The 16,117-nt window shown below is 34.7% G+C and overlaps 1 long non-coding RNA gene across 1 annotated transcript in view; it reads left to right on the forward strand.

Moving 5' to 3' along the window:
- The window catches only part of LOC129444278 (uncharacterized), a 321,920-nt gene that overhangs the window by 158,363 nt on the left and 147,440 nt on the right, over positions 1-16,117 (forward strand). The gene's annotated exons all lie outside the window — the stretch shown is intronic.

Raw genomic sequence — 16,117 nt, forward strand, 5'->3', positions numbered from 1 at the left:
TTTTGTTAGACACCAGGAACAGGAGTATCACGTCACACATTATAATATGGATTCATAGACACATCCTCCACTTTAACTGGTGACTCATCTCCCTTAAGTGCCTGGAGCAGGAGCCGGGGCAGGTGCAGGAGCCGGAGCAGGTGCTGGGGCAGGAGCAGGTGCTGGGGCAGGAGCCGGGGCAGGTGCAGGAGCTGGTGCAGGAGCAGGAGCAGGGGCAGGAGCGGGGGCAGGTGCTGGTGCTGGTGCTGGGGCTGTGCCGGCTGCCAGTTGTGCTAGCAGTAATTGCAAGATGTTGAGGAGGGGATTGTTCTGGGGTGGCCGGTTCACAGGTGCTGGTGCTGGTGCGTAAGGAGACGGATATGGATATGGAGGGGGACGTGGATATTGGTATGGTCTGTAGTAATTCTGTAGAAATACCAAGAGAATCATAGTCAAGTATAACACATACATTCAAAACAAAAGCATACACATGTGTGTGTGTGTGTGTATATATATATATATATATATATATATATATATATATATATATATATATATATATATATATTCACTTTATATACTAATTCACTTTAGCACACATATACAAAATGTATATCTCTATAATGACTGTATATTAATGTTGTGCAAACATTTTGCACTGCTTTGACTATTTACCATTTGGATTATTTCGGTAAAATTAATAAATAAGTTAAAGAAAAACTTTTAAAAGAACTTGAGCGGTTTCATATTCAAACTGACCTCTAAGGAATTGCTTCGCTTCTCTCTGTGTTGCTCATCATCTGCCTGTTAAAAAAAATATTTAATTTTTACTATTTACATTCATCTTAGGGAAATATGACATACTTAACATTAACATTTAGTCAGGTTTATTTATTATTGTATGTCAAATGACATACACCAACATAACTAATAGTTACTCACCAGCGCAACACAGTAGAGTGCGATGACACAGGCAACAATGAAGAAAGATTTCATGATTCTTGTTAACCTGTAATATAATAAATCACATATTAAATTATGTATTAAGGCATTCCTCCAGTATAAATTGAATTCATCAAAGTTTCTCTAAAATAATTAAATGTAAATTCTACCTTGGATGGCTTTGCAGTAAATCACCTCAGTGAGTCCTCTGAAGCAGGTATGATATTCAAACAGCAGTGAGATGTGTCCTTTATAAACACATTATCTACATGTAACCAACCAATCAGAAGATGTTATACAGTGAAATGTTTGAGAAATCTTTTTGAGATTGTATAACAAACCTCATTATAACATTATGTATTTGGCAAGTTGGACTTTACTCAACAATTAAGAAATAGGAAAATGATTCACATCAAGGGCGTAGGTTTGATCCTGGCATTGGTGGGGACATAAATAAAATGGTTGCATTGCAAAAACTGTTTATCACCATTTACTTGACATAAATAACAGACAACTTAGTATGCACTTTACTCAGTGACATCTGACTTGCCACCCCTGGTGCCATCCCAAATTGAATGTACTATAATAAACAATTCGTTATGTTCTAATAAACAGTAACTGTTTAAGTCTTTGTAAAAAAAGAAAACCACTTTGTAACATATATGAATCCATATTTACCTTATAACATTGAAGTATGCAATTAATATTTAATTCTTAATTTAATTTTGCCAAAAAAAAATACCAGTGTTGAAGGAGGTATGTATATCATGCTGTTTCCTGAACAACGTTTATTAACGTTTCTGTAGTTCATATTATATCTTCTTTTCATTAACAGACAAAATCCAACCTTACATTATGTCTACATCTGTGCAAGTATGACCACAGTGCAGTAATGTAAAGTATTCAGCAATCATGACATGAATTCATGTTTTTACCATGTTGGGGTTATTTTCTTTCATGGATTAGGGACCCCCTAAATAACCTTGCCACCCTATAAAAGGTTGACACAAGTTTGCAAGGTTAACATGGTATTGGCGTGTATTGGTGAAAACACTGTCCTTGAATCATTATGTGACACAACTTTTTTTGTGCATGAAACAGTTACAGTGGGTATAATAATACTTTCTTCCTCACTTACCTGTAGCCCGAATAATCACGCGCGTCTTGTTGAGTGAACTTTGACGCGTTGTACAAAGTGAAACCATCCTATCACACGTAGCGAGTAAAGACAAGCCTTCATAAAGTGAGTTAGAGAGGCGGGACTAAAGAAATGCTAATCCAATCATATTAGCAATATGAGTTAGAGAGGCGGGACTAAAGAAATGCAAAGCCAATCATATTAGCGATGTGAGTTACGGGGGCGGGCATTGTAGAGAACGAAAGCTGTTAACCGTTTGTGTACCACATAGAGCGCTATTTTTACAGAACGGGATTGCAAAAGATTTCTAAACTCATTTAAATGATTCCTGAAAAAAATATAATAAGTAAAAAATAGAAAAAAACAAGAATAAGACGGACATCAGTGGTTATATATAAATACAGATTAATTGTTTGGTCGAAATTATTGCTAGGGACAATTCAGTCTTCCCTGAATATTGGTAAGGACATGTCCCTAGCGTCCCACCCTAAATCTACGCCCATGATTCACATAGTTGTCTCTGCTCTTATGGTATATTAAATGCAAACATTCTTGGCTTAAATTGAGTTTCTGCAATACATAAACAAACCAAAAGATTAAGGCACACCTTATGAGTGAATGTAGCTTTAATTTACTGTATATGATAATAAATAATTATCACTGTAAAAAAATCCGTAGAAATTGCAGCTGGTTTGCCGGTAACTTACTGTAGATTTAAATTTATGTTTTTAACTGGCAACATTTTGTTCAAAGTTAAATGAACATTAAACATTTACAAGTCTATAGGTGCGTTCCATTCGACCATAAGTGGACTGCGAAGTGGACTTTACAGGGTATTCTGCCATCTTAAGTGAGATTCCAATCCGAAGGGAGCGAACATGTTCAGTTCGAAGGGCACTGCGCACGGCATAGGGAATCAGGGAACATCGATACATCACTTCACAGGAAGTGGAGAGCGATAATCACCCAACTGTCATTGCGCGCATTACGTGATCACCAGTCAGATAGGTCAGACCGCTATGCAATTATATGACAATCGTTCCACGGTGACAATCGTTTAACGATATGACAATCATTTAAAAACGTTAACCAAATAAATGTTTACTTTAATATTTGCATGACAGTTACAGCAGGGCTTCAATTATGTTAATAGTCAAGTAATAGCAGCAATAATCAATTAAAGTGTATAATAAACAACGTTTTTCATTACGTAGTACTCAATGTTTTTATTAGGGGTGCACCGAAATTTCGGTCGCCGAAAATTTCGGCCGAAAATGGCATTATCGGTTTCGGGCCGAAATAAAAAATCCAGCCGAAAATGTAAACCGAAAATGATGTCAACCGCGCCCCTTTCAACTGTGCGCTAGCGCTTGGGTTTCACTCAGCCTCACGGTGATCAGTCGTCTCCCACCCCTCCCCTTCGTGCTCAAGCAGGTTTCACTCAGGGTCCAGCTGTTTGCACGCGTCTGCAAAGATTAAGAATGTCTTGATGTGTAAACTTTAGAGAGAGTCGCGCTATGTGTCTCTTACTGTAATCCATTAACGTACATTAAAGCAATGAAACACAACGTAACGTTTTTATGTGGAGCGACTGTTGCGCTGTTTGGGATTCACCATCAGTCGTATATGCATGCGTTTAAGTGCCCTTAAAGCCGAAAGTATACTAGGGACGTCCGCGTATGCGCGCCATCATTTTCGTCATCAGGAGGGTCTGCGGCCGCACGGACAATGCGCGTGAAACTATTTAGACGGGACACTCCACTACAAACAATTATACAAAGGAAATAGACAGCATTTGCACACATACTATCGTTTTTCTTCTTTAATTTTATTTCATCCATAAACAGAAAGCTGTGGAGCATGTTTGTTACCATACTGTTTGATTCCTGTTCTTTGTTGTCTTCTTGTTTGTTCTAAACTGTGTTTGCAATGGTGGATCGGTTTCTTTTCTTCACATATCCTAATGTTTTAATGTACTGTAAATGTCTCCAAATCAGTGCTGCACTAGAGTAATAATTTGAATAGAGACGCGTTTAAAAAAAAACAAGCAAACATAAATTCTCTGTTATTGACAGGGCACATATAAACAAAATTCTCTCCACAGTATTCTTTTTCTAATAAAAACATTTGTTTATGTCTGTATAGATTACAGTCAGATTAACCTACTGAAGTCTGTGTCATTAATGTTGATCAAACAACCCATGACAAAGAGACAAATAGCTCTAAAAAATAATAATATATTTAATTTATTGTGTTATGATTAATTTAATTTGATTTCTGTACCTAATGCTAATTTCAGACCTTATTAATGTACAACTTTGTTCTCTTTTATAAATGTTTGCAATTTCTTTATTGTTTATTAGATTTTTCCCACCTGCTTTTTGCTGATCCGAAAAATAATCTGATCTGTGCCTCAAAAACTGTAATGTGAGCCGAACTGTGAGTTTTTTTATCGGTCACACACCCCTAGTAAAGTTAGCACACAGTGATAGCCATAAATGCAATTGTACTAATAATTGGCATAATCATTTATTTCGGTGTTTCGGTTTCGGTTTTTCGGCCTTGGTTTCCTTTTTTCGGTTTTCTGTTTCGGCCAAGAAATTTCATTTCGGTGCATCACTAGTTTTTTTTATTGTATAGTGTACATATTTTAAATGTGATTGTAAATAAAAATTAAAATATTAATGTAGTTCTATATATATTTATGTTATATCAATCTGCGCGACCCCGTCGTTGACTTTCTTTGATGACGTTTGCAGGCCGTTCCAAATGAGCGGTTATTGTGCGTGAAGTCCACTTCAACTGATATACCGTGCTCAGGAAGTAGGGAGCAGTGAACACTCCGTAGGGACCCTGTCGAATGGAACGCACCTTTTGTCTTTACAGAGTAAAACTAAAAAACAGCATCAAGCAAAACATTCTGGGGAACAAAATCTGAAGCAAAAAACAGAAAAAGGTTGATGATGATTTCTGGTTCCCACAATGCTTTGCATGAGGCTGTTATTGTATAGTTTTATTCTGTAAAGATAAAAACTTGTTAATATTTAAAATGTATTTAACTTTGAACAAACTCTTGCCAGTAAAAAACATAAATGTAAATCTATGGTAAATTACCGGCAACCCAGCTGCAATAACATTGTAATTTCTATGGAATTTTTTTACAGTGTTGTCAGGACCCGTCTGAAATCATGTTTTTTTTAATACATCTAGTCTTTGTGTTCGGGGTCCTGGCAGTACCATGTTTTATGTGGGAAATGCGTGGTTTTAGTATTGAATTATTCTGACCATGCATTTCCCGGGTCTTGTCACTTTTTACCCACTCCCTTACTTGTCATTGATTTCAGCTGTGTCCCTCATTAGTTCTCCCTATTTATTGTCCTTGTGTTTGATGTTCTGTGCGCGTTCGTCTTGTTACCTCCTTGTCGTTTTCCTGAAGTCTTGTAGTTGTGAGTATTAAGAATTTCTAGTCTAGTCTGTTATATGTAGTGTTGAGTTTATTGTTGGTTTATTGTTGGTTTATTGTTGGTTTATTGTTGGTTTATTGTTGGTTTATTGTTGGTTTATTGTTGGTTTTATGTTGGTTTTATGTTGGTTTTATGTTGGTTTTATGTTGGTTTTATGTTGGTTTTATGTTGGTTTATTGTTGGTTTATTGTTGGTTTATTGTTGGTTTATTGTTGGTTTTATGTTGGTTTTATGTTGGTTTTATGTTGGTTTTATGTTGGTTTTATGTTGGTTTTATGTTGCATTCATCCTGTCGTGTTTTGCCCCCTCGTGGGTTTTGTTTTCCCCTGTTTTGTTGTTAATAAATTATTTTTTTTTTAGTTCTGTCTGCATTTGGGTTCGTTCTTTGTTATATCCTCACAAGTTTATCTTTATTATGAAGAAGAACATTTTCATTTTAATCTGACTTCTTATATTATTATTAGCTGATACCTCATTATACATTCATTTTGTAGATAGTTACACAGGTGTGAGCAATCTGTGCTTTTGGTCTTTTACTCTCACTGTCAGAATTCAATCTCCTGTGGATTTGTGAAAAGATTTGATAATTCATTTATTTGTGGGCGCCTTTCAAGACACTCAAGGACACCTTACAATAATACAATACATAGTTAAGCAATAAAAAACAACACCACAATAAACAATAAATACATAAAATCAATACCCACTAACAATAAAAAATCAATCATGATAAGCTAGTCTAAAAAAGTAAGTTTTAAGACGTGACTTAAAAATTGAGAGACTAGAACTGTTTTGTATATCTTGAGGTAAAATTCCAAATTTTTGGAGCAGTATAACTAAAGGCTCTACCTCCCATCGTAGTCAAGCGCACAGATGGTACAACGAGAGTCACTGAAGCAGAAGACCTGAGGGTTCGAGAAGGTACGTACACATGAAGAAGGTCGCTCAGATATGAAGGTGCTAGATCATGAAGGGCCTTGTAAGTAAAAAGTAAAATCTTGAACTGGATATGGTATCTAATCGGAAGCCAGTGAAGGTGCTCTAAAACTGGAGTTATGTGCTCATTCAATGGTGTTCGTGTAATGATCCGAGCTGCAGAATTTTGAACCATCTGCACTTATGAATAATTTTCTGTGAGACACCACTAAGCAAAGAGTTACAATAGTCAATTCGAGAAGTAACTAATGCATGCACAAGGACTGCAGTACTATTAACAGAAAGAGAAGGTCGAGAGACGATTGATATTACGCAGATGGTAGTATGCTGATCGTGTTATATTATTGACATGTGCCTCGAAAGAGAGAGTACTGTCGAGGACGACACCCAGACTCTTAAAGGGAAACTTCACCCATTTGCATTAAGCTTTGTATCGTTAGAACCCCAGTGTGTTTGAATGGTCGTGCATCATTCCCTCAGTTTCCCATGAGAGGGGAGAAATACTGATTTCAGTGAGTCACTTCCTTCTTTCAATGATGTAAAAATCGTCATTTTGCGTCATTGAAAGAAGGAAATCCTGTATCTCTATTGAGTGTGAAAGACTACAGACACTCATTCCTCATTTTTCCAAGGTGGGGGCTATGGGTGGGACCCACTCACACTTCAGACCAATTACAGATCAGTGGGTGGGACTTACAAAAATATACGAACACAGACGGGAAAAAAACGATCAGCCGCCATCTTTATGCTAAGCTAAGCTAAACAGAAGTTGTGGAGCGAGTCAGACTTCATGTTACAATAACAGTGGAAGTTAATCAATATGATATAGAAGAGGGTGATTTCGCAAGCGTGATGCTCTAATCTGCTGTTCATTGCACCTTTATGAGCCACAATACAGAAGCCCGAGGAGTAGGCCGGAGCCTGGGCGTCGGCTGGGTAAAGGAGCCGAGGAAAGACACACCAACCATCGGCCTCTGCTGCGTAGAGAAGCTTGCCTGTTCTCTCGCTGTGTGCCCTCTTTATAATATTTCTGCATCAGATAAGGATATGGACATTCGTTTGGTAAAGGTTTTCAGGCAAGAGAGCAACTTTTCGCGCATTTGGACATGTTTATTTCACAGACGCGTTTCGGCTTCCGAGCAAACGAGCTGCGGAGTATATGAGCTTGGACAGACTCGCGCTGTGTGCTTTCGGTGTAAGATTTCTGGATCAGATAAGGATATGAACGTTTGTTTTGTTAATGTTTCTGGGCGCGTGCTTATTTCAAAGACGTGTTTCGGTTTACGAGCACAAGCTCCAAGAGCTGAGGCAGCGCGTCTGTGGAGATATTGTGCAGGGGACGCGTTTGTGTGCAGGATGCAGGGATAAACGGACGTCTAACTAAAGTAAGTGTTCTTTGTTATACTAAGGTGGCATTTATATACACAATAGCATATCTGAGCGGGGTTTTATATGTATATATTGTGAGAGCAGTGAGGCCATTATAACACGGATGTTATTACAGTAAACACAAGACAAAAAGAAAATTGGTAAAACTAAATAAACATTTAAAATGCATACCCTTTTTTAACTACTTGAAAAGACATTTGTACTGCGGATCTGAAACCGCACGTTACTGTTTGAATAAGACTTTGCTACACACCAGACCAGAGTGTTATTGTGTGTAACACAATGTAACATCACGTTTAAAAGTGAGTCATGATTGGTGTCTGTCAGACACAGTGGTGGTGGCTATTTTCTTTGTTTTACTAACGTGGCATTTATGTACACAATATCATATCTGAGTCGTGTTCCGATTAATGGGAGTGGCTTGCAGAGCTGTGCATTGTGGTGCATAGTGGGAGTTGTAGTTTTTCATACAAATGTGCTCTAAAGTCACATTTTGTCTTTTCTCTGTCAAATAGGCACAAAATTCTACATTTATGTTACATTTTGACTACAAATATGACTCACTTTCCATAAAGATTAATGTTCCTATCGGTGAAATGGCCCTTTAACTTGAGGAGAAGGAAAGATTACAGAGTTGTCAATAGTTAGTGTGAAGTTCTCACAATTACGCAGTTTTTCTTTAGTACCTACTAGTAAAATTTCAGTCTTAGCGCTATTGACCTTAAGAAAATTGCATGTAAACCATGATTTAATTTCAGAAAGACAGAGCAACAGAGAAGAAGATTGAAACATCGAATTTGGCTTTGAAGATATATAGAGTTGGGTATTGTCCGCGTAGCAGTGAAAATTTATATTAAATTTTTGAAAAATTTGACCCAGAGGCAATAAGTACACGATGAACAGAATAGGGCCCAAGACTGAACCTTGAGGAACACCACTGGTTATCCCAGATATCCGCGATTTAAATTGTTTGATCTGAACAAACTGGGTCCAACCAGATAAATAGGATCTGAACCAGTCATGGACTGTACCAGTAATCCCAATAGAAATCAACCTCTCCAATAAAATGCTAAGTGAGATTGTGTCGAAGGCTGCAGTTAGATCCAGAACGAGTATTGATAGAAGTCCCAAATCTGCAGCCATTAGAAAATCATTTGTGACTTTAATAAGTGCAGTTTCAGTACTATGATATGGACGATAAGCAGATTGAAATTGCTCAAACAGATTATTCTCTTTAAAATGATTATGTACCTGCTGAGCAACAATTTTCTCTAATAATTTCGAAAGAAAAGGTAATGTGTTTATGTTAAAGAGTGTTTTGGAGGCATGCAAGTACATTTCTTTATCATATGTTTTATTTGTTTTCTGAGTTGGGTGTGTACTGTATGTCATCGTATCTCACTGACTTGTTACCTAAAACATAACACCATTTTGAAACAACTCCTAGCAACTATTAGCTAGACATTACAAAATGACACAGTGTTATAACTAAGCCTTAAGAATACAACGATAATGAAATGAAAATGTAAATGCTTTTAATCAAACTAATAACTGTAAATACAATATCAGGGGTAATAACTGACAACTATGATCTTTTTTCTTAATTGTGCTGCCAAAAAATCTATTGATACATAATTGAAGGATGGTTAGATGAAGGATCATGGATGGATGAATGGATGTGTGTGTGGATGTATGTCTATTATAGACAGATAAACAATATCCACTTTTAGTATATAAACAAAATCGTATTGAATTATTTGTGTTCATTATAAGTATTATAAGTGTTGCAACAAACCCTCTATTTGTTACAATAAAGCCCACCTATGGGGAAAGTTTGCACTTCTGTCACATTTGGTGTACGAGAATGGTAGGTTTCACAAACAAACTTTAAGTGTTCATTTAAGTGTTTCTTTATTCTTACCATAATATTTTTTTAAATGATTGACCCAAAACCAAAACGTGTTGTGCCCCACTTTCTCCTACCTGGATTATTTCCTTGTTCCCATTATTTAGTGTATTTTAAGTGTAATGTACTTAAAAACGAATAAATTTGGATGATTTGTTTAAGATTAACTTGTTCAGATATGTTGTAGCTGTATTGCTGTTGTACCGGTAGTTAAAGTGATTATTGTCATTAAAGTAAAATTACTAAACCTAAACATGACCCTGATAAAAAAAAATGCTCATTTACAAGAAGATGTATATCTTATTCAGTATTAATGTAAGGCTGCTGTAAAACAATTAAACAAGCGCTACATAAATAAAATTGAATTAAAGTCAGCTCTGTTTATTACAGAAAATCTTATGGTGTTAACAGCTGACAGCGTTGTCAAAATAACCATATTTTCATATCACAAAGAAACTATTTGGTTCTCTGGTGTTAAGAAGCTACTTAAAATTCACACAAAAAATGAAAATTAAAAAATATATATAAGTTGCCTGCACTGTTAAAGTTAAAACAACTTGGTTTCGCAAGTCAATTCAACCTACTATTTTAAGATTTGACTGGCGATAAGTTGACATAACATATAAAAACAAGTTGAAATTGTTTAACTTCATTTGTTAAGTTAAATTAAATGAAGTTTATTTAACTAAGTTCAGGAGGAGCATGTTCATGTGATCCAACAAATCAGGGTAAAGCATCTCCTCAGACAGCACGCCAAATATGCTTTATCTCATTCCTTATCGATTACATGTTAATGCGAACTCATGAACATAAAAAGGGTTGATTTGACATTGTTTTTTACAATGTGTAAGCACAATTACCAGTTGTTGGGTTTTTTACATACAACATATATTTTTAGGAATGAAAAGTACTTGATTTTGATCTGATTTAAAAAAAAACATTTTATTAATACATTTAAAGTGGAAATGTATCTAATTCTAAAGCTGTGCTAATAAAAAACATTGTAGAAATTGATTCATTTAATTATCAATATCAATAAAATATTTTTTTAAATTTTAGTTTTTAATAATTGCAATTAATATTAATATTGAAAATAAACATAAAATGTAGATTACAGCATTTTATTGATTTTACAGCAGATTATTGCTTTTGCATTGTTAAAATCAATCACATGATTGTTGTTTATGGCATTTAAAATTACATTAATTTTATAATATGTCGCAGTTGTCGTGCTCAAAAGATTGTTAGAAATGTAGGTGGAAGTGCAAAGGAAACAACTCTATAATATTTCTTTTAATCTCTGTTTATGCACAAATTTCTGTGAACTGTGCTCAGTGTGCTCCCTTAAAAATAATTGCTGCAACTGACTATAACTAATTTCTGCCATTTTTGCACAAAAAGATGTATATTTTTTGCCTGGCTAAAAAGAGGTCAGTCTAGTTATATCTTTTAGCTATTTTGGTATTTTATTATACGTTTTCAAAATAAACAAAGCTGTTTTATAACTTTGCACATATATTTATTTTAATGAAAATTAGCCCTCGGCTAAATCCGGTACAATACATGAAATGAAAATTTTATGTTAAAAATTGTGCATGGTCCCATTATAAATAAATAAATGAATGAATGAATAATATGATTGAGTTTTATTATTTTCTTAAACTTTAAACATTATAAGCACTTTCCGATTTAGTTAAAAACTAAAGAAATTATACAGCCTACTTTTCAAAATTTGACAACATAGAAGTAAAACTGTAAAACTTTATAACTTGTAAAATGCGTCACTTAAGATTAATGATCTATTGCTTTAAATATTAAAGCATTATGTTCATCTTTGGAGAATTTGATAAAACTTTATTTTGATAGTCCACTTTAGACATTCTACTAACCAGGGACGTGCACAGACATTTTGAGGGGCAGGGGCTCAAGTGAAATAAAGGGCACTTCTCATAATTCTGTATATTTTTTTCTTTTTTTTTAAACAAAAAGTATATATATTAACGCAATTCTGACTTCCTTTTAAAAAAAATTATTAAAAAAGTTAATTAATTTGATCTTCCTCAAACTCACGCAATTGTTTAATTTGTTAAAATATGTCTACAAAATAACCAGTTCACACAGACACCATGTTCTCCTTAGTAGTCTAGGTGTATAGAGCAGCAAAGGAAGCCATTACATAATGTGTGTGTTTTGAAAACATTAAATTACACATTAATTACAAATTTGTTAAAATGCTAAAAACAAAGTTGTGACTGCTGAGTTAGCGCTACATGCCAATAAATGCTATATCATATGCTAGCATTTAGCTGATTGTTAGTTGTTACTCAAAATGTATTTTTGTCAGATAAGGGCTCAAAATGTAAGGTCTGTTTACTAATGTGAGCTTCTGAGCAGAGCTCAACATTATTATTAATTATGACCCTTTCAAATAGGGCAAAAATAGACCACTTAATTAAAATGACAAATTCTAGGGTTGTAAATAGACATGTAAAACGTTTCTGGATAATTTTTGCACTTAATAAAGCAACATACCTTCTATGTAATTGTCAAAGAACAATTTAACATATTATGACAACACATCCTATGGCACCTTTAATCTTAGGTTTCATATTTATTAGGGTTACACATGTCAGAAACAACAAATATAGATTAGGCCTATTTTATTTGTATTTTATATTTTACTTTTTTGTGATGTCAGTGAAAATTCAGACTGGGCAAGAAAAATACTGAACCATCAGATTTCTTCCCAATCTACTCCAGCAATCCAGTATAACACATTATACTTAAACAGCCATTACAAAAAAAACGCAAACAAAAAGCTTACTACTGCAGTTAGCAATTATTTTATTGTTTGTGCTTTATTATTTTATGAGCAGTCTGAAACGACATACACTACACGGTTACAAGTTTGCAACTCTTCAGGTTAATATGGGATTGCCATGGAAAACAATGTCCCTGCCTGAATCGTTATGTGTAACAACGTGTCCAATATGTTGTGCATAAAACTGTTAATATAAGAATGCTTTCTTCCTCACACACTTACCGGTAGCTGCCTGCATAGTCATGCACATCGCGTCTCGTTCAGGCTGAGCTTTGGCGCTTGAAGCGCAAATGATGCAGCACGAGTGTAGACAAACCAATCACAAAGCGAAGTAAGTTAGAGAGGCGGGACTAAGGAAAGGTAAAGCCAATCATATTAGGGATGTGAATTTTGGAGGCGGGACTCATCTGTTAACCGTTTGTGTGTCACAAATAGCGCTATTTTTCGTTATATAAGAGTTTAAATCTCATTTAAATTATTCCTGAATAAATTCATGTTAAATTAAATAAGCAACAAGTAAAAAACACAAGAAACAGACAGACATCAGTTGTTATATGAATAAAGATCACATTATTTCTTTTTTTTAAAAAGCACCCCAGAAAAAAAAGGGCACTTTCTCTCCAGGAATAAAAAGGGCAGGTGCTCAAGCCCCCTTTGATGTCTATGTGTGCACGTGCCTGCTACTAACTATAAATAACGTTGCAACTACATGTCAACTAACTTTCAATAATTTGGAACTATTCGTCAACTAACTGTCATTAGTGTATTAGTAGACTGTAAGTGTTAGGGTTAGGGAAGAGGTTTGGGTTAGTGGAATAAGTTGACATGCACCTGCAAAGATGCATATAGACAGTTGAATGTCTGTTGAGATATCATCACAATAAAGTGTTAGTAGATATTAAGCAGACAGTCTACTAATTCTCTAAAGATTGGTAGTTGCAAAGTTACCTATAGTTAGTAAAATATCTAAAGTGGACTATCGAAATAAAGTGTTACCAACGCCAATGATACAATATCAGAAAGTATCTTACTGAACCTGTATTAACTCTACTCAAACATTTTTATTTTGCTGCTAAACAATCAGAGAAAGCATCACAGGAACACAAACATTTCATTTAATGATGCAAGATTTATTTTGTTAGACACCTGAAACAGGAGTATCACATCACACATTATAATATGGATTCATAGACACATCCTCCACTTTAACTGGTGACTCATCTCCCTCAAGGGCGTGGAACTGGAGCAGGGGCTGGTGCTGGGGCTGTGCCGGCTGCCAGTTGTGCTAGCAGTAATTGCAAGATGTTGAGGAGGGGATTGTTTTGGGGTGGTGCTGGTGCAGGTGCAGGTGCAGGTGCAGGTGCTGGTGCTGGTGCAGGTGCAGGTGCAGGTGCAGGTGCTGGTGCAGGTGCTGGTGCTGGTGCGTAAGGAGATGGATATGGAAGGGGACGCGGATATTGGTATGGTCTGTAGTAATTCTGTAGAAATACCAAGAGAATCACAGTCAAGTATAACACATACATTCAAAACCAAAGCATACACATGTATATATACACTAATTCACTTTAGCACACATATTCAAAATGTATATCTCTATAATGACTGTATATGAATGTTGTGCAAACATTTTGCACTGCTTTGAATATTTACCATTTGGATTATTTCGGTAAAATGAATAAATAAGTTAAATAAAAAAATTAAAAGAACTTGCGCGGTTTCATATTCAAACTGACCTCTAAGGAATTGCTTCGCTTCTCTCTGTGTTGCTCATCATCTGCCTGTTAAAAAAATTATTTAATTTTTATTATTTATATCATGTTAGGGAAATATGACAAACTTAACATTTATTCAGGATTTATTTATAATTGTTGTGTTAAATGACATACAACATAACTAATAGTTGAATATCAGAAATGAAGAGATAGTTACTCACCAGCGCAACACAGCAGAGTCCGATGACACAGGCAACAATAAAGAAAGATTTCATGATTCTTGATAACCTGTGAGATCAAATATTAAATAATATATTAAAGCATTCCTCCAATATAAATTGAATTAATCAAAGTTTCTCTAAAATAATATAATGTAAATTCTACCTTGGATGGCTTTGCAGTAAATCACCTCAGTGAATCCTCTGAAGCAGGTATGATATTCAAACAGCAGTGAGATGTGTCCTTTATAAACACATTATCAGCATACAAATAACCAATCAGAAGATGTTATGCAGTGAGAAGTTTGAGAAATCTTTTTGAGATTGTATAACAAACCTCATTATAACATTATGTTTTTGGCAAGTTGGACTTTACTCAACAATTAAGAAATAGGAAAATGATTCAATGGTTGTCTCTGCTCTTATGGTATATTAAATGCAAACATTCTTGGCTTAAATTGAGTTTCTGCAATACATAAACAAAACAAAAGATTAAGGCACACCTTATGAGTGGATGTAGCTTTGGTTTACTGTCTATTATAATAAATTATTATTATTATTATGAAGGAGAACATTTTTATTTTAATCTGACTTCTTATATTATTATTAGCTAATATCTCATTATACATTCATTTTGTAGATATTTACACAGGTGTGAGCAATCTGTGCTTTTGGTTTTTTACTCTCACTTTCAGAATTCAATCTCCTGTGAATTTGTGAAAAGTTTTGATGTGTTTTTGTTAAGATATTGGACAAAGAGTGTTTTTGATGCATGCAAGTCCATTTCTTTATTATACGTTTTATTTGATTTCTGAGTTGGGTGTGTACTGTAAGTCATCATATCTCACTGACTTGTTACCTAAAACATAACACCATTTTGAAACAACTCCTAAGCAACTATTAGCTACACATTACAAAATTACACAGTGTTATAACTAAGCCTTAAGAATACAACGATAATTAAATGAAAACAATGTAAATGCTTTTAATCAAACTAATAACTGTAAATACAATATCAGGGGTAATAACTGACAACTATGATTTTATTTTAGTTTTTTTTTTTGTCTTAATTGTGCTGCAAAAAATGCATTGATACATAAATGAAGGATAGTTAGATGAAGGATCATGAATGGATGAATGGATGTGTGGATGTATTATAGACAGATAAACAATATCCACTTCTAGTAAACAAAATAGTATTGAATTATTTGTGTTTATTATAAGTATGTTTTGCAACAAACCCTCTATTTGTACAATGGGGTAAGTTTGCACTTCTGTCACATTTGGTGTACGAGAATGGTAGGTTTCACAAACATTAAGTGTTCATTTAAAGCAGAGATGTGTGTTTTGTTTGTTTCAAAATGTGATTATTCTTACATAAATATTTTTTTAAATGATTGACCCAAAACCAAAATGTGTTGTGCTCCACTTTCTCCTACCTGGATTATTTCCTTGTTCCCATTATTTAGTGTATTTTAAGTGTAATGTACTTAAAACGAATGAATTTGGATGATATGTTTTAGATAAACTTGTTCAGATATGTTGTAGCTGTATTGCTGTTGTACACTCTAAAAAATGCTGGGTTGTTTCTGTAAACACATTGTTGGGTTGT

Source organism: Misgurnus anguillicaudatus, chromosome 3, assembly GCF_027580225.2.
Source record: "Misgurnus anguillicaudatus chromosome 3, ASM2758022v2, whole genome shotgun sequence".
Lineage (NCBI taxonomy): Eukaryota > Metazoa > Chordata > Actinopteri > Cypriniformes > Cobitidae > Misgurnus > Misgurnus anguillicaudatus.